We start from the raw sequence: 23914 nt of genomic DNA, 5'->3' as shown, positions 1-23914 counted from the left end.
TTCTCTGAACCAGAAAGGGTTATTGTGATCGGTCTCCAAGTTCATTTGTTTCTAGTATAAAAAATATCTATTTTTTTGGTCGCAGTACTGAATCACAGCAAGTTTTGTATTTGCTAAAATTGCACACAGCTGACTTTGCCCAGCTTCTCAATGTCAGCCTAATTACATATTCCCAAAGAGCTCAGAATGAGTCAATTGCCTTTAGCTCAGTGCCAGCAGGGGTCGGGAATTGTTTACAGCTGCAGTCCTTAAAGGTCTGTGGCAGTTTGTTGAAGGAACTGCATTTAGAAAGAACATTGAGATGGGTTGAAAATGCTGAAGTGGTTTTGTGGGAGGTAAAGAGTTATCCTCTTTTGAGCCTGTAGGATACCCTTCCCAGAGTGGCACACATGGTTTGTGAGGAGCTGGCCAAGCAGGTTAATACTGTGTCCAATGCTCCTCTGTGTATCCGAACAGATGCCGGAATGTAGCGACTAGGGGCTTTTCACAGTAACTTCATTGCAGTGTTAATGTAAGCCTACTTGTGACAATAAAAATTATTATTTAATAAATGCACAGTGGACAAGGCAGCAGATATTTAATACTGAGGGGGAGTTTGCCATGGTAAAGCTGGCTAGAATTCCACTCCACCAAGTGAGCAGACACACAGGCAGGGATTCTCCGACCCGGCGCCAGGTCGGAGAACCCCAGGGGGACGTGAGAATCACGCCCCGCCACCCCGACGCTGGCTTCCCCATTCTCTGGCGCCGATTCTCGGGTGCCCGTGAGATTCCCGCCGCACCAGTCGGAGGCCGTTGACAGCGGCCCATCCGACGATTCTCCATGCCCCGATGGGCCTGGTGGCCGACGAGTTTGGCCGAGTCCCGCTGGCGTGGTTTACTCAGGTCCCATGTGACGGGACCTGGAGGGTGAGTCTGCGGGGGCCTTCCTGGAGGGCTGGGGTGGAGAGATCCAACCCCGGGAGGGAGGGTGCCCACAATGGCCTGGCCTGCGATCAGGGCCTACCGATCGGCGTGCGGGCTGGTTCCGTGGGGGCATATTTTACTTCCCACCGGGCCACTTAGGGCTCTGCCATATTGCCCGGGGACCGGCGTGGGGAAGGGAAACCCCGCGCATGAGCGGAAATACGCCAGCCGTAGCGCGCATACGCAAACTCGCGTGGGCCATTCCTCGCCGGCTCAAGCTGCGGGGACCACTACAGTGCCAACCTAGGAAGGGGAGCATTCCCCATTATTGGGGACCGTTTATGCCGGAGTGGTTGGCGCCGCTTTTGACGCTGGCGTGGGGACATAGCCCCATTATTGGAGAATCCCGCCTAACGGGCGTGATTCTCCCCAAAATTTTCGAAGTTCATTTATGGCAGGTTATTCAGGGAGTTTCCGGCGGGTTCCCCACTGCTATTCAATGACACTAAAAGCGAGAGTGTTTAGCCGCATGTCTCCCGGCACACTCAGTGCCGAGAAACACATGGCTGTTCAACGCTACTCGCTTTGAATGAGGGACCTGAACAGGGAATGTGCGGCCGAGGCTGCATATAGCCTTGAGTTTTACAATGAGGAGCTCCACTCGCCTGAACTCCCTATTGTAACGAGAGGTTGGGACGTCATTATTAAATCATGTCCCGATCTCTCAGGCCCACAAAAGAATACTCAATCTCTCCCGGCACCCCGAGCCCGATGCAAAATGGGAGGGTCTCCCATCCCCCCCACCCCCAACACCCTGGTCCGATCACGCGGGTGCAAAAGATGCTAGCTTGGCACCTTGCCAGTGCACCTGCCAGCTGGCAGTGCCTGGCTGGCACCAGGTGGCACCAGCAGTGCCAAGGCACCACCCTGCCAGAAAGGCATGTAGCTAGGGACCTCCAATCCCCTTTTTTCTGGTGCAGCACGCCCCAGCCAGCAGCGGGATTCTCCATCCCACCAGCTGGCCAATGGGGTTTCCCATTGTGGGCTGCCCCACGCCATTGGGAAATTCCTGAGCGTGGATGTGCTGCCGGCGAAACAGAGAATAACGGCAGCGGAGAATCCAGCCCAGAAGTTTTTTTAGCACTGGGCAGCTGAACTCAGAGATTGGGCCGCCATTTTGAAAGGGTGCCCCGATCTTTAAGTAAGCTTGTGGGTCCCCCACACCTCCCCACACACGAGCACTACCCACACACCTCCAAGTAAGGAAACCCTGCTATTGGGTCCCTGAAAGCCCCCCAAACCCCCTGACAGCACCCCCTCCCTGCCAGGACCCTCACCTGGACCCCCAACCTCCCAGAGGCCCCTACTTACCTTCCCTGCACTTCCCACCAAACTCCCCCTCCACCCTCCTTTCATGGTTATGCCCCCCCTCAGGCCCTGACCCTTGGCAGTGCCGCCCTGGCACACGAACCCTTGGTCTGGCACCCAGGCAGTGCTCCAGACAGCTTTGTAGTGCCACCCGGCACCTTGGCAGTGCCAGAGTGGCAGTGCCAAGGTGCCAGCTTGGCAGTATCAAGGAGCCCATGTTCCATGGGGAGGGCCAGGAAGCCATCCTGCACTATCCCTGAGCACCCAATGGTCCCCTGTGGCCCGGGAGACCCCTGGGTGCCATTCCGCCTGGTCCATGTTCTTCTGGACCAGCATTAATCGGCGCCCAGCTGCAGCCTCCTTGGGGAGGCCAGAGAATCAAGGGAGGCTGGTAGATATCAGTTCGGGAGTTCTTAAGTAGGTTTAATGACCTAATTTCATAAGCGCCATTTGATCCTGCACCTTTTGAGCAGAGTTCCGATACCGAAGCCTTGTGGGGCTTGGGGAAATCCTGCAAGGCAAGGACGCTGCCGGGAAGCCCCAGAGAGGGCTCTCCTGAGTTACTCCGGCCGTGTTGTGCTCTCGGTCGAGCGCAACGCGGCCAGAGAATTGGGCCCAATATGTAAACCTCCAAGAATGTCCTCCAACCTGTTACTACATGACTGGAAGGTGTTTTGCATTTTCATTTTTGCAGAAAAACAAGTTCACAGCATTACCCATAGAATCCCTACTGTGCAGAAGGAGGCCATTTGGTCCATCGAGTCTGCACCAGCCCTCCAAAAGAGCACCCTACCAAGGCCCATTCCCTACTCCTATTCCTTTTTTGCAAGATATTTTATTCCAAACATGTTCAACATAATAATTCAACTGTGGTGAATTCATACTGTATTGTAATTCACACGGTATTGCATTACATAGTATTATGTCCTTGTGGGCTCTGTATGTGAGCCGTTGCACGGCTCTGCCCATAACGGGAGATGAGGAGCTTGTACAGGGCTTCACCCTTGGCTCCACCCATGGCCTCTCCCACTACCGGAAGTATAAAGTGCTGCAGCCATGAGCCTGCTCTCAGTTCTTCTGGTCGCAGGCAGGCTCAGTTGTAAGACTATTAAAACCACAGTTTACTTCCAATCGTGTCTCTAGTGAATTGATGGTCAGTACAATTTAATAGTCTTAGAAATCTTGAAGAAAACTACTATGGAATCAGCCCTCAAACCTGATCGACTAGTACTCGACCCGCAGGCTGCAGAGGCGAACAAAATCTTCCTACACTGGCTTCGATGTTTCAAGGCCTACCTGGCTGAATCAAGCACATCCGAGACTACAGAGGAGCAGAAACTCAGCCTACTGCACGCACCGGTGAGTCATTGTATCTCTACGCAACTCAATTGTACCACCTCATATACTGAGGCCCTTGCTATGCTCGACCGATTGTACATGCGGCCAATAAACGAGGTCTACGCGCGGCACATTTTCACTACCCGCCGCCAGCGACCTGCAGAGTCGCTGGAAGACTTCCTGCCCGACTTAAAAGCCCTTGCTCGGGACTGCAACTTTCAGGCTGTAACGGCCTCCCAGCATTAGGAACTCGCTGTCTGTGATATATACGTTGCAGGGCTCGGGTCTAACTATGTGCGCCAGCGATTACTTGAGAAAGGGGCCCAGAACTTGGAGGATACTGTAGAGTTAGCAACGACTATGGAGGTCGAGTTCCGCAGTCTGAATTCATCCCCCGCGGACCAAGCGACCCCATCATCGGCCCCCAACCAGCGACTGCCCCAGGCCTGCGCTGCACGGCCAACCACTCACTATGGAGCGCCAGCGTGTCATTTTTGTGGCCAGCCCCAACACTCACGGCAGCACTGCCTGGCCCGCAACGCGACCTGCAGCAGCTGCGGTTGCAAAGGACACTATGCACGAGTATGGCTGGCAAAATCAAAACTTTCTAACTCCCCCGCAGTCCAGAGCACTCGCCTCCCAAACTCGCAGACCCCGTAATGCTGCAGTGTGTCTGCCGACTCCGCCTCCGGCCAACACGTGCGTCTCATGGGGGCCGCCATCTTGGCAATCCTCCCCCACGAGGCCGGCCATGTGTGAGTCATGGGGGCCGCCATCTTGGACGCCATCTTCCTCGCCGCCCGCCACGTGCGATCCACGGGGGCGGCCATCTTGGACACCATCTTCGTCATCACCCGCCACGTGCGATCAGGGCTATCTTGGCCATCAACCGAACCGAACCTCGACAACTACGACCTCAGCAGACAGTCATCACGGGGCCACTCCAGCACTGCTGTTCGAGCCGCCGACTACCCGCAACTCAACGCAGTCACGTTGGACCAGTTGCATCCGAAACACCTCCAGAGCTCGATGATGTCGATTAAAATCAACGGGTACAGGACACCGTGCCTCTTCGATTCCGGGAGCACTGAGAGCTTTGTACATCCTGACCTGGTAAGGCGCTGTTCGCTCCCTATCTTCCCTGCACGGCAAACTATCTCCCTCACCTCGGCTCGCACTCGGTCCACATACAAGGGCGCACCGTCGCAACTCTAACGATTCAGGGCGGCAGCTACTCTAATTTCCATCTGTACGTACACCCCGACCTCTGTGCCCCACTCTTACTCGGGCTCGATTTCCAATGTAATCTCAAGAGCCTCAAACTCAGCTTCGGCGGACCCCTACCTCCACTCACTATCTGCAGTCTAGGGACTCTGAAAATCGACCCCCCTCCACTCTTAGCTAATCTCACTGCTAACTGCAAACCCGTAGCCACTCGCAGCAGGCGGTATAGCCTGCAGGACAGGGTATTTATTGGAGCCGAAGTCCAGCGGCTCCTACATGAGGGAGTCATGGAGGCCAGTAACAGCCCCTGGAAAACTCAGGTGGTGGTCGTCAAGACCGGGGAAAAGTTCCGGATGGTGGTTGATTACAGTCAAACCATTAACCGGTTCACGCACCTCGATGCGTACCCACTCCCCAGAATTGCAGACATGGTCAATCAGATCGCCCAGTACCACATATTCTCCACGGTGGATCTGAAGTCTGCTTACCACCAGCTCCCAATCCACCCGGAGGACCGCCACTACACGGCGTTCGAGGCAGATGGCCGCCTCTTCCATTTCCTCCGGATCTCCTTTGGCGTCACGAATTGGGTCTCGGTGTTCCAACGAACAATGGACCGAATGGTGGACCAGTACGGGCTGAGGGCCACGTTTCCGTACTTGGACAATGTCACCATCTGCGGCCATAATCAGCAGGACCACGACGCCAACCTCCACCAATTTCTCCAAACCGCCCAGAAACTCAACCTCACTTACAATACGGAGAAATGCGTTTTCCGCAGTACCAGACTATCCATCCTCGGCTTTGTCGTGGAAAACGGCGCCTCCTCTTACAATTCCCTCTCCCTCATTGTCCCATGGCCCTCAAGAGGTGCCTGGGATTCTTCTCTTATTACGCCCAGTGGGTCCCCCAGTATGCGGACAAAGCCCGCCCACTATTTAAGACCACACTCTTCCCACTGTCAGCTGAGGCCCGCCAGGCCTTCAACTGCATCACGGAGGACATCGCCAAAGCCGCCATGCGGGCAGTGGATGAATCTGTCCCCTTTCAGGTGGAAAGCGACGCCTCAGAGGTCGCTCTCGCAGCCACTCTGAATCAGGCAAAAAGACCAGTCGCCTTCTTCTCCCGAACCCCCTCTGCTTCGGAACTTCGACACTCCTCAGTCGAAAAGGAATCTCAAGCCATTGTGGAGGCTGTACGTCACTGGAGGCACTTCCTCGCAGGTAGGAGGTTTACCCTCATCACCGACCAAAGATCGGTTGCCTTCATGTTCGACAACTCGCAAAGGGGCAAAATTTAAAATGATAAAATCTTGCGGTGGAGGATCGAACTCTCCACCTATAATTATGACATCATATATCGACCGGGGAAGCTCAATGAGCCCCCAGAGCCCTGTCCCGCGGCACGTGCGCCAGTGCGCAAGATGACTGCCTGAAAGCTATCCACAATGACCTCTGCCACCCGGGGGGCACCCGGCTCGCCCACTATGTCAAAGCCTGAAATCTGCCTTTCTCCACCGAGGAGGTCAAAGCCATCACCAGGGATTGCCCGATCTGCGCGGAGTGCAACAGTACTTCTATAGACCAGACAAGGCCAACCTGGTAAAGGCTTCCCGGCCCTTTGAACGCCTGAGCATCGATTTCAAAGGGCCACTCCCCTCGACCCATCGGAATGTGTACTTTCTTAACATCATCGGCGAATTCTCCCGCTTCCCCTTTGCCATCCCGTGTCCCGATATGACCTCCCACACAGTGTCTTCACCCTGTTCGGGTTCCCCAGCTACGTACACAGCGACCGGATTTCGTCCTTTATGAGCGACGAGCTGCGTCAGTACCTGCTCGACAAGGGCATCGCCTCGAGCAGGACTACCAGCTATAACCCCAGGGGGAACGGGCAGGTGGAGAGGGAGAACGCGACGGTCTGGAAGACCATCCTACTGACCCTCCGGTCCAGGAATCTCCCGACCTCCCATTGGCAGGAGGTCCTCCCTGACGCGCTCCATGCTATTAGGTCCCTCCTATGCACCGCCACCGACCAGACCCCTCACGAACGAGTATTTGTTTTCTCCAGGGGCACTACCATTTCTCCGGGGTCTTCGCTCCCATCTTGGTCGAGGACACCAGGCCCGGTTCTCCTCCGGACACACAAAACACAAAACACAAAACAGACCCGCTAGTAGAGAGAGTGCTACTGCTTCATTCGAACCCCCAATACGCCTTTATTGAATACCCCAATGGCTGTCAGGACACCATTTCCCTCCGGGACCTGGCGCCTGCAGGATCCATCACCACCCCCACCACCGCCGAGGTACCCCTCACACTACACCCCACCCAAACCCCCACGCCCTGCACCCCCGTGCCTATAGGTTCCCTGCCCACGCTCGGCGCCCCCGCACCTATAGGTTTCCTGCGCCCCCCCCGTCGCTCGTTGCACCGGTCAGGAATGAAGCTCGGACCAAAACACCCCCAGAGTCCACCCTCATACCCACACCGATCGTCACCACCCAGCCACCCGAAGAGGCTGCAACCCCGGTGCTCCGCCGATCCCAAAGGATGACTCTGCCACCAGACCGGCTCAACTTGTAGACCCGTCACCCCCGCCGGACTTGATTTTTTTACAGGGGGTGAATGTGGTGAATTCATTCTGTATTGTAATTCACACTGTATTGCATTACATAGTATTATGTCCTTGTGGGCTCTATATGTGAGCCGTTGCACGGCTCTGACCATAGGGGGAGATGAGGAGCTTGTACAGGGCTCCACCCTTGGCTCCACCCATGGCCCCTCCCACTACCGGAAGTATAAAGTGCTGCAGCCCTGAGCCTGCTCTTAGTTCTTCTGGTCGCAGGCAGGCTCAGTTATAAGACTATTAAAACCACAGTTTACTTCCAATCGCGTCTCTAGTGAATTGATGGTGACATCAACAACTTTACCATCCAACAGAGTATGCAGTTTGTACATTTTCCCCAGTTACTCTTCCCCTGTGACAAATAGGTCCTCAAATAAAGTCATGGCCTCAACTGTACCTCAAAGCTCTCCTCTGACACCCTTAGGGCAAACCTGATTTTCTACAACCTGAGAAACCCATACAAGTCTCCCAACCACGCTGCGACCTCCAGTGGCGTACAAACCTCCAATTCAAGACCATCTGTTGCCGGGCAATCAGAGTGCGAAGGCCACGACGTTGGCCCCATCCCCCTCCAGCAACTCTGGCACCTCCGACACTATGGGCCTGGCTTCATCTCAAACCCTACAACCCTCGATAGGTTCCTAATCACCGCCTCCCAAAAGTTCTCCAACTCCACACACCCCCAGAACATATGGGCATGGTTCATCGGCCCCCTCCCACAGTTTTCGCATCCGTCCATTATCCTCTGGGAAAATCTCACTCGCTCACAAAACCGGGCAGCACGGTAGCATAGTGGTTAGCATAAATGCTTCACAGCTCCAGGGTCCCAGGTTCGATTCCCGGCTGGGTCACTGTCTGTGCGGAGTCTGCACGTCCTCCCCGTGTGTGCGTGGGTTTTCTCCGGGTGCTCCGGTTTCCTCCCACAGTCCAAAGATGTGCGGGTTAGGTGGATTGGCCATGCTAAATTGCCCGTAGTGTCCTAAAAAGTAAGGTTAAGGGGGGGGGTTGTTGGGTTACGGGTATAGGGTGGATACGTGGGTTTGAGTAGGGTGATCATTGCTCAGCACAACATCGAGGGCCGAAGGGCCTATTCTGTTCTGTACTGTTCTATGTTCTATGTTCTATCCGGGCCTGAGTCATGTGAATGCTATGCACTACCGTAAACTGATAAGACTCATCCTTGCTCAGGAGGAGGTTGAGTTCACTTGGTCCATTACTTCGCACCAAAGTCCCCATCCAATCTCTGTCCCCAACTCCTTCTCCCCACTCCACTTGATACTTTTCACTAAGGTCATAACCTGCTCTCCCAGCCACCCATATATGTTTCCAATTCTACCATCCATCCCTTCATCTGTCAGCAACATTTTCTCCATAAGCGTATGTTCCGATACCTGAGGGAATGAGGAAAGTGCACAAAGTCCTGCACCTGCCAGTACCTAAACTCACTCCCGACTAGCATGAATGCCTCCCAACGTGATAGAATAGAATTCCAGCAGTGCAGAAGGAGGCTATTTGGCCCGGGTATGCATCCGCCCTTGGAAAGAGCACCCGACTTAAGCCCATGCCTCCACTCAATTCCCATAACCCAGTAACCCCACCTAACCTTAAGGGACAATTTAGCATGGCCAATCCACCTAACCTGCACATCTTTGGACTGTGGGGAGAAACAGGAGCACCCGGAGGAAACCCACGCAGACTTGTGGAAATTGTACAAACTCCGCACAGTCATGTGAGGCCAAAATTGAACCCTGTGAGGCAACAGTGCTTTTGCTTACCACTGTGTCACAGTGGCACCCTCTAGCCCAGCAAACCATCCCTCCACAAACATGTCCCTGACCCGCACTAGCCCTTCCACCTGCTATCTCCTGTACGTGCCATCCATGCCCACCCGCATAAACCTATGATTCCCAAACAGTGGAATCATCACCTACATGTGCACCCGTTTAAAGTGTCTCTTCAGGTATTTCCAAATTTTTATGGACAACTCCACCACTGGACTACTCTTGTACCTCTTAAGGGTGAACAGCAGCGGGGCCATCGCAAGGACCCTCAGACTCGTCCTCCTCCTTTAAGCTGACCCAATCTGCCCCCTGCCTCCCACCATCATCTCACCTTTTCCACATTCTCTGTCCAATAATAATGCAGCACCTTTGGGAGCGCCAGTCCCCCTTCCCACATTCGCCTTCGCAACAGTCCTACAAACCCTCAGCTCCTTCCCTGCCCACACAACCTCCGAGATTAACACATCTACCTTCTGAAAAAAAGCCTTGGGGAGGAAAATTGGGAGAGACTGAAAAACAAACAGGAATATTGCAGGTAAAATTGCAGGTAACTTGGAACTGACCGTAAAATTTTCCATAAATGTAAAGAGAAAAACATTCGTAAAGACAAATATAGGTCACTTACAGTCAGAAACCAGGGAATCTAAAGTGAGGAACAAAGAAATGGCAAATAATTGAACGCATACTTTAGTTCTGTCATCACAAAAGAGGGCACATAACCTCCCAGAAATGTTAGTGAATCAAAAGACTAGTGAGAGGGTAATTAGTATTAGTAAGAAAATGGTGCTGGGAAAATTAATGGGATTAAAGATTGCCAAACACCAGGGCCTGATAATATATATCCCAGAGTGTTAAAGGAAGTGGCCCTGGAAATATTGGATACATAAGAACATAAGAACTAGGAGCAGGAGTAGGCCATCTGGCCCCTCGAGCCTGCTCCGCCATTCAATGAGCTCATGGCTGATCTTTTGTGGACTCAGCTCCACTTTCCGGCCCAAACACCATAATCCTTAATCCCTTTATTCTTCAAAAAACGATCTACCTTAGGTCAGCACGGTGGTGCAAGTGGTTAGCACGGTTGCCTCACGGCGCTGAGGTCCCAGGTTCGATCCCGGCTCTGGGTCACTGTCCGTTGGGAGTTTGCACATTCTCCCCGTGTTTGCATGGGTTTCACCCCCACAACCAAAAAGATGTGCAGGATAGGTGGATTGGCCAGTTAAATTGCCCCTTAATTGGAAACAAAATGCATTGGATATTCTAAATTTAAAAAAATAATAAAAAAAAAAAAACTATCTACCTTTACCTTAATAACATTTAATGAAGGAGCCTCAACTGCTTCACTGGGCAAGGAATTCCATAGATTCACAACCCTTTGGGTGAAGAGGTTCCTCCAAAACTTAGTCCTAAATCTACTTCCCCTTATTTTGAGGCTATGCCCCCTAGTTCTGCTTTCACCCGCCAGTGGAAACAACCTGGCCGCATCTATCCTATCTATTCCCTTCATCATTTTATATGTTTCTATAAGATCCCCCACATTCTATATTCCAACGAGTACAGTCCCAGTCTACTCAACCTCTCCTCATAATCCAACCCCTTCAGCTCTGGGATTAACCTAGTGAATCTCCTCTGCACACCCTCCAGCGCCAGTACGTTCTTTCTTGGGTAAGGAGACCAAAACTGAACAGAATACTCCTGGTGTGGCCTCACTAACACTTGATACAATTGCAGCATAACCTCCCTAGTCTTAAATTCCATCCTTCCAGCAATGAAGGACAAACTTCCATTTTCCTTCTTAATCACCTGTAAACCAACCTTTTGCGACTCATGCTCTCGCACACCCAGGTCTCTCTGCACAGCAGCATGTTTTAACATTTTAGCATTTAAATAATAATCCCCTCTGCTATTATCCCCACCAAAATGGATAACCTCACATTTGTCAACATTGTATTACATCTGCCAGACTCTAGCCCATTCACTTAACCTATCAAAATCCCTCTGCAGACTTCCGGTATCCTCTGCACTTTTTGCTTTACCACTCACCTTAGTGTCGTCTGCAAACTTGGACACATAGCCCTTGGTCCCCAACTCCAAATCATCTATGTAAATTGTGAACAATTGTGGGCCCATCACTGATCCCTGAGGGACGCCACTAGCTATTGATTGCCAACCAGAGAAACACCCATTAATCCTACTCTTTGCTTTCTATTAATTAACCAATCCTCTGTCCATGCTACTACTTTACCCTTAATGCCATGCATCTTTATCTTATGCAGCAACCTTTTGTGTGGCACCTTGTCAAAAGCTTTCGGGAAATCCAGATATATCACATCCATTGGCTCCCTGTTATCTACCGCACTGGTAATGTCCTCAAAAAATTCCACTAAATTAGTTAGGCATGACCTTCCCTTTATGAACCCATGCTGCGTCTGCCCAATGGGACAATTTCCATCTAGATGCCTTGTTATTTCTTCGTTGATGATAGATTTCAGCATCTTCTCCCCTACTGAAGTTAAGCTAAGTGGCCTATAATTACCCGCTTTCTGCCTACCCCCATTTTTAAACAGTGGTGTCATGTTTGATAATTTTCAATCTGCCGGGACCACCCCAGAGTCTAGTTAATTTTGGTAAATTTTCACTAGTGCATTTGCAATTTCCGTAGCCATCTCTTTTAGCAATCTGGGATGCATTCCATCAGGGCCAGGAGACTTGTCTACCTTTAGCCCCATTAGCTTGCCCATCACTACCTCCTTAGTGATAACAATCATCTCAAGGTCCTTATCTGTCATCGCCTCATTTCCATCAGTCAATGGAATGTTATTTGTGTCATCCACTGTGAAGACCGACCCAAAATTCCTGTTCAGTTCCTCAGCCATTTCCTCATCTCCCATTATGAAATCTCCCTTCTCATCCTCTAACGGACCAATATTTACCTTAGCCATTCTTCTTTGTTTTATATATTTGCAGAAACTTTTACTATCTGTTTTTATATTCTGAGCAAGTTGACTCTCATAATCCATCTTATTCTTCTTTATAGCTTTTTCAGTAGCTTTCTGTTGCCCCCTAAAGATTTCCCAGTCCTCCAGTCTCCCACTAATCTTTGCCACTTTGTATGCTTTTTCCTTCAATTTGATACTCTCCCTTGTTTCCTTAGATATCCACAGTCGATTTTCCCTCTTTCTACCGTTCTTCCTTTTTGTTGGTATAAACCTTTGCTGAGCACTGTGAAAAATCGCTTGGAAGGTTTTCCACTGTTCCTCAAATGTTTCACCATATAGTCTCCTTTGTTTGAGCACAACACACTCGTGGTTGATTTTTCCTTCCTATTATAAATTCCACCATATTGTGATTGCTCCTTCCGAGAGGATCCCGAGAGATCATTAATTAATCCTGTCTCATGGCACAGGACCAGATCTAGGACCGCTTGTTCCCTCGTAGGTTCCATTACATACTGTTCTAGGAAACTATTGCGGATACATTCTATAAACTCCTCAAGGCTGCCTTGACTGATCTGGTTAAACCAATCGACATGTAGATTAAAATTCCCCATGATAACTGCTGTACCATTTCTACATGCATCAGCTATTGCTTTGTTTATTGCCTGCCCCACCATAATGTTACTATTTGGTGGCCTATTGACTACTCCTATCAGTGACTTTTTCGCGTTAATATTCCTGATTTCCACCCAAATGGATTTATCATTATCATTACTCTATAGCACCGATGTCATCCCTTATGATTGCCCGGATGTCATCCTTAAATAACAGAGCTACACCACTTCCCTGACCATCCACTCTGTCCTTCTGAATAGTTTGATACCCTTGAATATTTAACTCCCAGGCGTGACCATCCTTCACAATAATTTGCGCCATCAACTCATTTACCTTGTTCTGAATACTACGAGCATTCAGGTAAAGTACACTTATGTTGGCTTTTATACTTCTGTTTTGAATCTTAACACCTTGATCAGTAACCTCTCCTAAGTTATTTTTCCTCTTAACCTTTCTCCTAATTTTCCTTGTCGTTGAACCCATATCTTTATGTAACAACCTGCCGTGTTGCTTTCCTTTTATGTTTCTACTTCGTGTTTTATTCCTTTTAGTATTACTGGGCCTATTCACTGAGCTCCCCTCAGTCACTGTACCTTGTACTGTCACCCTTTTTGATTTTTGACTATGGATTCTCTGCCTTACACTTTCCCTCTTACTGCCTTTTGTTTCTGTCCCTGTTTTACTACCTTCTGACTTCCTGCATCGGTTCCCATCCCCCTGCCACATTAGTTTAAGCATTCCCCAACCGCTCTAGCTGTTCCAGATACATGTGGTCATCTTCCAAAATTCGACAGATTCTGGAGCAGTTCCATCAGACTGGAGGGTGGCAGATGTAACCCATTTAAAAGAAGAGGGAGAGAAAAAAGAAGAATTGCAGACCAGTTAGCCAGACTGGAGTACTGGAGAAGATGCTGGAGTCTATTATAAAAGACACGAGAACAGAACATTTGGAAAGCATCAACAGGATTGGACAAAGCCGGATTAAAGCACATTACTGCGGATGCTGGAGTCTGAAACGAAAACAGAAAATACTGGGCAATCTCAGCAGGTCTGACAGCATCTGTGGAGACAAAAGGGAGCTAACGTTTCGAGTCTGGATGACTCTTTTTCAAAGCCAACATGGATTTATAAAAGACAAATCTACTTGAGGGGCGGAATTCTCCGCAACGGCCGACGCCGTGTGAAGTCCGGAATGTTTGTCGACAGTGTCGGAGGCCGCTCCTCGCCCCCTATTCTACCCCCGCCCTGGGGGGCTAGGAGCGGCGTTGCAGAGAACTCGGCCGCCGAGAATGACGTGGCCGGCGGCGCCTAATGACGTCAGCCATGCACGCGTAGTTTGGCCGTGCCAACCCCCGCATGCAGACTTTCCATCTTCCCCTCCTCTGCCCCGCAAGACTTGGCGGCTTGATCTTCCGGGGTGGCAGAGGGGAAAGAGTGCGTCTCTTGGAGACGCCGGCCCGACGATCGGTGGGCACCGATCGCGGGCCAGTCCCCTCCCGAGCACGGCCGTGGTGCTCGATCCCCTCTCCGCCCCCCCACAAGCCCCAAACGCAGCTTTTGCGATATGTTCACGCCGACAGCGACCAGGTGTGGTTGCCGCCGACGTGAACAGGTCGGGAACTGCAGGCCACTCGGCCCATCCGGGCCGGAGAATCGCAAAAAGCGACACGCCATTTTGGGGGGGGGGGGGGGTGAGAGAATCGTGGGGGGTGCCAGAGCGGCCCTCCCGCGATTCTCCCACCCGGCCTGGGCAGCGGAGAATCCCGCCCGAGTTTTTGAGAATGTAATGAGTAGAATAGATAAGGGAGAATCAGTGGATGTGGTTTTAAAAAGCTTTTGATAAGATCCCTCATAAGAGATTGGTTGAGAAAATTGATTCACCTGAGGAAGTAGCTGTGCTCCGAAAGCTAATGATTCGAAACAAACCTGTTGGACTTTAAAAAAAAATAATTTAGTGTACCCAATTAATTTCTTCCAATTAAGGGGCAATTTAGTGTGGCCAATCCACCTACTGTGCACATCTTTGGATTGTGGGGGTGAAACCCACGCAAACACGGGGAGAATGTGCAAACTCCACATGGACAGTGACCCAGAGCCGGGATCGAACCTGGGACCTCAGCGCCGTAAGGCTGCAGGGCTAACCCACTGCGCCACCGTGCTGCCCCTACCTGTTGGACTTTAACCTGGTGTTGTCAGACTTCTTACTGGACAAAGTTAAAGCACATGGTAATGTATTGGCATGGATCAAACATTTGTTGAGAGACATGATACAGAGAGTGGGAATTAATACGTCTTTTTCCAGGAGGCAGGCAGTGACTAGTGGGGTACCGCAGGGATCAGTGCTTGGGTACTAGCTGTTCGCGATATATATATAAATGATCTGGATGAGGGAACCAAACGTAACATTTCCAAATTTGCTGACAATGCAGAACTGATCAGCATTGTGAGTTATGAGGAGGATGCAAGGAGGCTTCAAGGTGATTTTGAAAAGTTGAGTGAGTGAGCAAACACATTGCAGTGCAGTCCAATATGGCTAAATGTGAAGTTATACACTTTGGTGTGAAAAACTGAAAGAAATAATATTATTTAAGTGGTAATAAATTGGGAAAGTGATCTAGGTGTCCTTGTACAACCGTCAATGAAAGTGGAGAGGTAGATACAGCAAGCAATTAGGACCGCAAATGGTACATTGGCCTTCATCTTACTGCAGTTATACAGGAACTTGGTGAAGCCATACCTGGAGGACTGGGTGCAGTTTTGGTCTCCTTACCTAAGAAAGGATATACTTGCCATAGGGGGAGTGTAGCAGAGGTTCACTAGGCTGATACTGAGGTTGGAGGGTTTATGAGGAGAGATTGGTTCGACTAGACCTGTTTTCACTAGAGTTTAGAAGGATGAGAGGAGATCTGATTGAAAAGTATAAAATTCTAACAGGACTGGACAGACTAGATGCAGGGAGGATGTTTTCTCTGGTTAGGGAGTCCAGAACTGGCGATACAGTCTCAGAATACAGGGTGGACCATTTAGGACTGAGAGGAGGAAATATTTCTTCACTCAAAGGTTAGCAAACCTGTGGGATTCTTTACCACAGAAGACTGCGAAGGCCAAGTCACTGAGTGTATTCAAGAAAGAAATTGATTTTATTTTACGTGTTAATGGCATCAAGCGATATAGGGAGAAAGCGGGAATATGGCATTGAGATAGAGGATCAGCCATGATCATATTAAAGAGTGGAGCAGGCTTGAAGTCGAATGGCCCATTCATGCTCCTAGTTCTTACACATAACCAGCTACATTTATGCAGTAAGTTTAACATAGTAAATCATCCCAAGGTGTTTCACATGAGAATAATCAGGCAAACACTGGCACTGAGCCAAAGGGGACCTTGATTCAAATGATCAAAATCTTGATCACAGGGGGTCTTTAACGGAGGGGACAGAGGTGCAAATCTTTAAGGAGAGAATTCCAGAGGAAAACCATCCTGTCAATGGTATATGGGCTATCCTGGGAAAGAAGACAATCCCAGAAATGTCCACGGATAAATTGTGAAGGATGTCAATCGCCCTTCATTTCAATTCTAGCCAATACATTCAATGAGGTAATTAGTGGAGCTTACTAGGATCTGCTGTTGCCTTACTCACTGTGACTTTCTATCAATCAGTGTTCAATTTTGTATACTGGAAATAAATTGACATTTTAACTGGAGGACACTGATGGTTACAATGATGGCAAGAGAAGCAGCGTAATCGTTTCATGGTAGTTACATTAGAATTTCCTTTATACGAGCTGCTTCCCTAGGTGAAGGTCACTGATAGTGCAAGATATTAATCTAACGTTACAATCTATAATATTCAGCCCTCACTTGCTGCAGTATTGATCATTCACTTTATGTTTCCTGTCCTTGGGAAGCTACTATCAAAGCTGTGATATAAGAGAATCCGTCTCAAGGACATATGACTGCTGGTTTAAGCAAGTTATTTTAATTTGTACAGATCACTATGGTAAGGTTGCAGTTTGGGTTTTCTGTACAATTTTAAGCACTTTGCAGAAGGGGCTCACAGATTAACTAGGATGATTTGAGAAATTAGGCTTGGCTTTGTAACGCAGAGATCCAGAGGTCAGCTTGTTTACTGGAAGTACATTTGAGGAGAGTGATCAAGCGTGCAAGATCTTTAAATTGCCGAGAATCATGGATAATTTAGATGCAGGCAGCCTTATTTTGCTGAAACTGGGAGCACAGAATCAGGGCATGGTTTCCACGAGGGTGGATAATATGATAGGGGCCACAGAATATAACAAAAGGGTGACTGGTCTCTATAAAATCAAACATGCAGACAGGAGACCTGCAATGTTCATCAGGCATTGAGCACACCCGAGAGTAGTGAGTTAGTGGAGTCACAGTCGTCAGCCAACAAACAGCCCTTCACTAACCATTGCCATCAGATAGTGATTGCAGTGCCCCAGAGCAGCAGTAATTTGTGCTATTGGGCTGATCTCCCACTGTTCAGTCAAATCAGCCTTTTTGTGCAGAGGCACGCCATGGTTCATGCACAGTGCCCATGATATGTGGGAGTGAGCTTGATAGATTGAATAGCTTTTCTCATCCCTTGTTTATACTTAACAAATGGTCATAGAAAGGCGTGAGCTGTAAAGGATAATCTTCCTTTGGCGTGTTCTGGCCTCACGTTTGCCAGGCGCTGGAAAGATGTACCTTTATTTGTTTGCTTTTACAGACTCATTTATGAGACATAAATCACTCCCGTGTGGAATAGGTGTTGTGCATTGCTCAATTAAAAGCTCAATTATGCACTCATGGTGGACGACGCATTTTGCAGCATTCATTAAATGATCAATATCACTCACTCACTGGAAATTTGGTCTCAATAGAATAATAATTATATTTTTGGGAATTTCTGAGGGTTGGTCCTCCATGAATGGTTTGAAAAAACATGGTTGTTCTGTTTGCAGCCATTGAACCTTGGTTCCCAATAGTCTAATGTCAGAGATGAATTGTCAGCGATCATTTGCAAGCAATATGGTCATCCCAAGGCAGGACGGGGATGGGCATGGGGCCAGACTAGAATATTTTGATCATCGGCAGGCTTTTCCATTCCTGAGACTAAGTGTTGACGGTGGGGCTGGATTCATGGACTTCCTCCACAGCAAAGCTGGCACCGCACCTGGACAGATTCAGCGACTGTTAAGGGGCTAGCACCGACACCACGTGGAACACAACCGATTCCAATAAGAAACGGTGCCGGATTCGTCAGATTCATGATTGACACTCGGGAGGCTGACAAGGTGCAGCTGCATATACACACTTCACTCCCCACACACACCGTCCCAGCCAACAAGATGGCAGCAAAGAGAGCGACACCCCCTTTTACAGACTCTGAGCTCGAGACCCTGCTGGATGTCGTAGAGGAGAGGCGGGCGACCCGGTACCCTGTGCCCTGCCAGCCGCCACCACTCGCCACGCCGGGGTGCAGGTGGTAGAGGTGGTGAGCGCCACCAGCAACACCGTCCGGGCCAGTCAGAAAACTGCACAACCTCCTCAGAGTGGCCTGGGCGATTAGGCAACACTGTGCCCCTAGCACTAACCCCTGTCCCACATGCACACTTAATCCGAACCCCCTCCCCCCACCCAGAGGGTGGCTGATCCTCCCACCCTGCACCACATGCCGCACCCATACCGACCACTGTCCACCGAGGCTACCAGCTACCTACCCACCCCCTGGGCTGCATGTGCCGGACTGTCTAAAACTGTTGTTTTCTGCTCTTGTCACCCTCTCCAGGTCCATAACTGCCGGGAGCAGCAGAAAACTGGAGAGGGACTGCAGGACCTGCGGTCCCTCACCGCAGGAGAGCAGAAGGCCCTGGGGCTGAGCAGATGGCCCTGGATGTGGTCGGTGGCCCAGAGGAAAGGGAAGTCACCGGGGTGGAGGTCAGCTGCGGACGAGGAAGTGGGACCCCACTTAGCTGTGGTTCTGTATGCCACATGTGTCAACCTCCCCCAACACCACCCCCACACCACCCTCATTCCCACCCTCACCACCCTCACCCACCACATACCACCTTCACCCACACCCTCACCCCTGAACCACCCCTCAGAGGGAGATGACGCAGTCACTGGCTGATGTGACACAAACCCCAGAAGGTGGTGGCACAGTCAATGGGTGATGTGAAGCAGTCCCAGACAGAGATGGTCCAATCCCTGTATTCCAGGATGGTGAGCATGCAGACCTTGGTCAAGACCAGAGTGGCCTCTAGGACTGGCAGCACCAGGTGGTGGGAGAGCCTCAGAGGTTAGCTCCCCTCACAGCCCCATCCAATGGAGGAGCCCGGGGTCTTCGGGCACCCCAACGGAGGAGGAGGTGATGGAACCCATGCTGGTGACAACACCTTGGAATTCATTCCTCCTGTCCCTGACGCATCTGGCGGGCAGTGGGCAGAACAGGGTGGCACAGCGCCACCTGGGTCACCCGAACAGTAATCGAGTTCATCTTGGCCCGACCTCCCCAGAAGATGCTTGCCAACGGGGACCCAGGCCATAGCGTGGGAACCACAGGTGACCGCCTCCATTCCTGATGTGCCATCTGGGGATCCACCTAGACCTGGTAGGTACCATCAGGCCAGAAAGTTAGACACCAGTTAGGTTGGCACGGGTGCAGAGGGTTGGTGTCCGGGAGGGAGGGAGAGTGCCGGGGGAGAGGGGGGGGGGGGGTGGCCGCCTAATGCCCCACAGGTGGGTGACAGCCTGTTGAGTGACGGGTGGTACGGCAGAGGGTGGGTGCAGGAGGTGTGTGCTGGTATCGGATATAGGTTCTTTACACAGAAAGTGGTGGATGCGTGGAATGCACTGCCAGCGGAAGTGGTGGAGTCATTAGGGACATTTAAGCAATTCTTGGACAGGCACATGGACAGCAGTAAATTGGAGGGGTATAGGTTAGGTTGATCTTAGATTAGGATAAATGGTTGGCACAGCATTGTGGGCCAAAGGGCATGTACGATGCTGTACTGTTCTATGTTCTATCACTCTGCAGAAAGAGAGGCCAAGATGGGTGGTCAGTGGGGTGTGTAGGCCACGGCGATTGCAGTCCCGTGGGGGGGGGTCACTCCAGCTCGTTCCCAGTCACCTCCCCCCCCCCCCCCCCCCCCGTCGTCCCTGGCAGGGACCCCCCACCCCAACCAGCCTGGCCAGCATCAGACCCGGCAGCCTGCAATCGTGCCTTCTGTGCCTTATCTCCTCTTTCTCCCCAGTCATGATTTTTAAAAGCAAAAGTGAACCTCACCATCGGCAATTCGGCCCATCAGAGGCGGAGAATCATTGAGGTCCTCGAGAATACCGGGTCAGGCCAAATAATGATATGCAAACGGTGTTTACTGTATGTTTATTCCAAAATGCATTGACGCCACTATCGCGGCGAAGGAGAATTGCGATTTGGGTGAAATTGGTGCACGTCGCGATTTTGGCATCAGAACTGATTCTCTGCTCAATCGTGCTTCCCGGTTTCGCCATCAGCCAATGGAGAATCCCACCCCATAACATTTATCTCTCGAACTCCTGAAAGAAGTGTTTCCAAAGTGGAAGCAACAATTTCTTCCTTTGCCTGCTAAAGATGTGATGAGAAACCTTGATCCCCTGTAAGAGTTGGCTGTGCTAATCAACAAACTGGAACCATTGATCGTGTGCAAATCTTCAATAATGCTTTGTCCAGTTGCCAATTAATATGTCGTTCCTTCATGATGATTTGGTCTCAGATGTCCAAGCCCCCTTCCCCCCTTTCTCAGTTTATGTGTCGGCGTTGCCTCAGTGTTGGAAGACCTGGGGCGAAATTCTCCGCAACGGCCGACGCCGGAGTGAAACCCGGAGTGTTTCACTCCGGTGTTGGAGGCCGCCCCTCGCCCCCTATTCTCCCCCCCACCCCCAGGGGGCTAGGAGCGGTGTTGCAAGAAACTTGGCCACCGGGCCTTGACGCTTGCGTCAAAGCGGCGTGGCAAGAATGATGCGGCCGGCGGCGCCTAAGTGACATAAGCCGTGCATGCGCAGGTTGGCCAGCTCCAACACGCGCATGCGCAGTTGCAGTCTTCCCCTCCGCTGCCCCGCAAGCCGTGGCGGCTTGACCTTGCGTGGCGGCGGAGGGGAATGAGTGCATCTCTTAGAGACGCCAGCCCGATGATCGGTGGGCACTGATCGTCGGGCCAGTCACCTAATGAGCACGCCCGTGGTGCTCAATCCTCTCTCCGCCTCCCACAGGCCCCACACTTACCTGTCACGCGATGTTCACGCCGGCAGCGACCAGGTGTGGTTGCCGCCAGCGTGAACCCGTTGGGGTCGTCAAGCCGCTCGGCCCATCCGGGCCGGAGAATCGCCGGTCGCCGAGAAAAACGGCGAGCGCCGATTCTCCGAGCGGCATGTCGCAAAATGTGACACGCCATTTTGGGGGGGGGGGGGGGGGGGGGGGGGTGGGAGAATCGCAGGGGTTGCCAAAGCGGCCCTCCCTCGATTCTCCCACCCGGCGTGTGGAGCGGAGAATCGTGCCCCAGGAATATTCAAAAGAATTCCCAACCTCAGAACTTTGGGAGCTGGAACATTCAACACCGCAGCAATTGAAAGGGCTTGTCCAGCAAAGGGTAAAGTTTTTCTACAGGGATTCTCCTGATCACCCACCATAAATGTGGGAGATTGACATAGTCGCAGAGTTTTTACAACAGGAAAATGTTATGTTCTGGTGTTTGGCCGGATAGAATTAGTACACTGGAGAACATTTAGTTCATGACTAGCGGAATGTTTCTTGTTAAACATTAACGTGGGTCAGATAACAACGAGAAAACTATCAAAATCTACCAACTATTGTATTACAATTATAAATTATCTAAGAGCTGGGGTAGCACGTGATGCAGTGGTTAGCACTGGGATTACAGCGCTGAGGACCTCGGTTTGAATCCCGGCCCTGGGTCACTGTCCGTGTGGAGTTTGCACATTCTCCCTGTGTCTGAGTGGGTTTCACTCCTGCAAAGATGTGCAGGTTAGGTGGATTGGCCACCCTAAATTGCCCCTTAATTGGAAAAGAAAAATAATTGGGTACTCTAAATTTATAAAATAAAAAAAAAAAATTATCTAAGAGCTACTACAAATGCGCTTATCCACTATGACGACTCTCTCCAGACTCCCTGAGGTAACAGTGTCACGTGGATGTCCTCTACTGCCACCTGCTGGTTGGACGTCATAACTATTAATATTTACATGATTGCTTATGCATATCATCATATCCCCTTTCCTTTAGAAATGAATAATATTTACATACATTATTTAAATTTAATATACAATGCCTATGATATGCATAAAGCTTCCATTATTAACATGTTAAAAGTCCATCACAAATTCAATCTGTCTGGCTTTCTTCTGTGTCTTGTCGCTCTCCTAAGCATTGGTTGAACTTGTGAGTTTGATTGGTTCTCAACTGTTATTGAAGATGGTTCTTGCTGTGTTTCTGTACTTTGTACATCTTCAGCTTGTTCTGTTTCTGCATGCTGAGGTAATGTTTGTTCAGTTGTCCTGGGATTGCTTTTAACATAATCCAGTGATTCTGAACCTTCAGCAAGACTCTCCTGTTTCTTCTTAGAGCTTGCCCTTCATCGGTGACAATGATGTATGGCTGCAGACCTGAAGATTGTATTATCTTTGCATACTTCAACCATCCACATCCACCAGGATCTTCTACCCTGCCTGTGTCATTCTTTGCTAACGATTGCAGACATCTCGTGGATCTATCACAATATCTCTTCTGCCTCCTTTTTTGAAATGTGAACTTCTTTACAAGTTTTTAATTAGTTGGTTCCTGTGAGATATATGGTAAGGTAGTTCTGAGTTGTCGATTTACACAGTTAACAATTGTGAAGGTGATAACCCATTAATCAATGGTGCTGCTCTAGATAGCTAAGTAACGCAAGATATGGATCTTCCCGACTGTCCATAGCTATTTTGAGTAGCTGTTTCTTTTCTGTACCTTTTTCAGCCTTCCCATTGGATTGTGAATACAGAGGACTAGAAGTAATATGCTGAAAGTCATAGTTCTGTGTGAACTCTGTCCACTCATGACTGCTAAACATGAGCCATTGTTGCTCATGACAATTTGAGGTGTTCCATGACAAGCAAATATGTCCTTGATATGTTTGGTGAGTTATACCACTTCTGGAAAGTTAAAGAAATAGTTGCTTTCCTGTCACAGATCCATTCCCACTTTCTGCCATGGAATTACCAATTTGTCGCCCAGTTGTATTGGTTCTTTTTGTTCTTTTTGTTGTTTGAAATTTCTGACAAGTTGCACAGTTTTTTTTATCATGATCTGAATGTCTTGATTGATGCCTGGCCAGTATACCGTGTCTCTGGCTCTTGATTTGCATTTTTCTATGCCTATGTGCCCCCCATGAATATTCTATAGAATCATGGATCTTAGAGATTATGGGATGACAATCCGAAGCAAAAAACCATTGGCTGTACTTAGTTCCGCTCGAATATTGTATTATTTGGAACAGGATCCCTTTGGCCATCCCTCATTGAGATATTTTATGATCCTCTGTAATATTTCATCTTTGTTGGCTTCTTCTCTGCTCAATTTTGATTTTGCATCAGACACTGAAAGAGTTTCTGTCACAAGATCCACAGGCAGTCGAGCAGACAGTTTGTCTCCCAAGAATGTAATTTCTTTGACACCAAACTGGAATTTAGCTTTATTTAATCTGAGACCATACTTTTTGATGCTTCTTAGCACTCTGATAAGCCTTTCATTGTGCTCTTCTTTTGTTGAGCCCCAAACCATGATACGTCAATGTAGACTCTGAAACTCCTTCCATCACATGTTCCATTGCCCTATGGAAAATTTCAGATGCTGAAATAATACCAAATGGCATTCTGAGAATGGAATATTAAAGGTGCACAGCTTTGTGTTTTCCTCATCCAACTTTAGTTGCCAATGATGTGTTAGGCGGGTTGGTTTGACGTTGACTGCAACTGGATGCAGGGAAGCTAGAAATAAACGTCTAACACCGGAGATGATCCAACACTGTTTTATTTAAACTATGAACTATCAGCTGGGTTGACACTCTACTAATCTACTGAC

The sequence above is a fragment of the Scyliorhinus canicula genome, chromosome 6 (assembly GCF_902713615.1).
Source record: "Scyliorhinus canicula chromosome 6, sScyCan1.1, whole genome shotgun sequence".
In the NCBI taxonomy this organism is placed as follows: domain Eukaryota; kingdom Metazoa; phylum Chordata; class Chondrichthyes; order Carcharhiniformes; family Scyliorhinidae; genus Scyliorhinus; species Scyliorhinus canicula.
The sequence above is the reverse complement of the archived record's forward strand: the minus strand, read 5'-3'. Positions refer to the sequence as shown.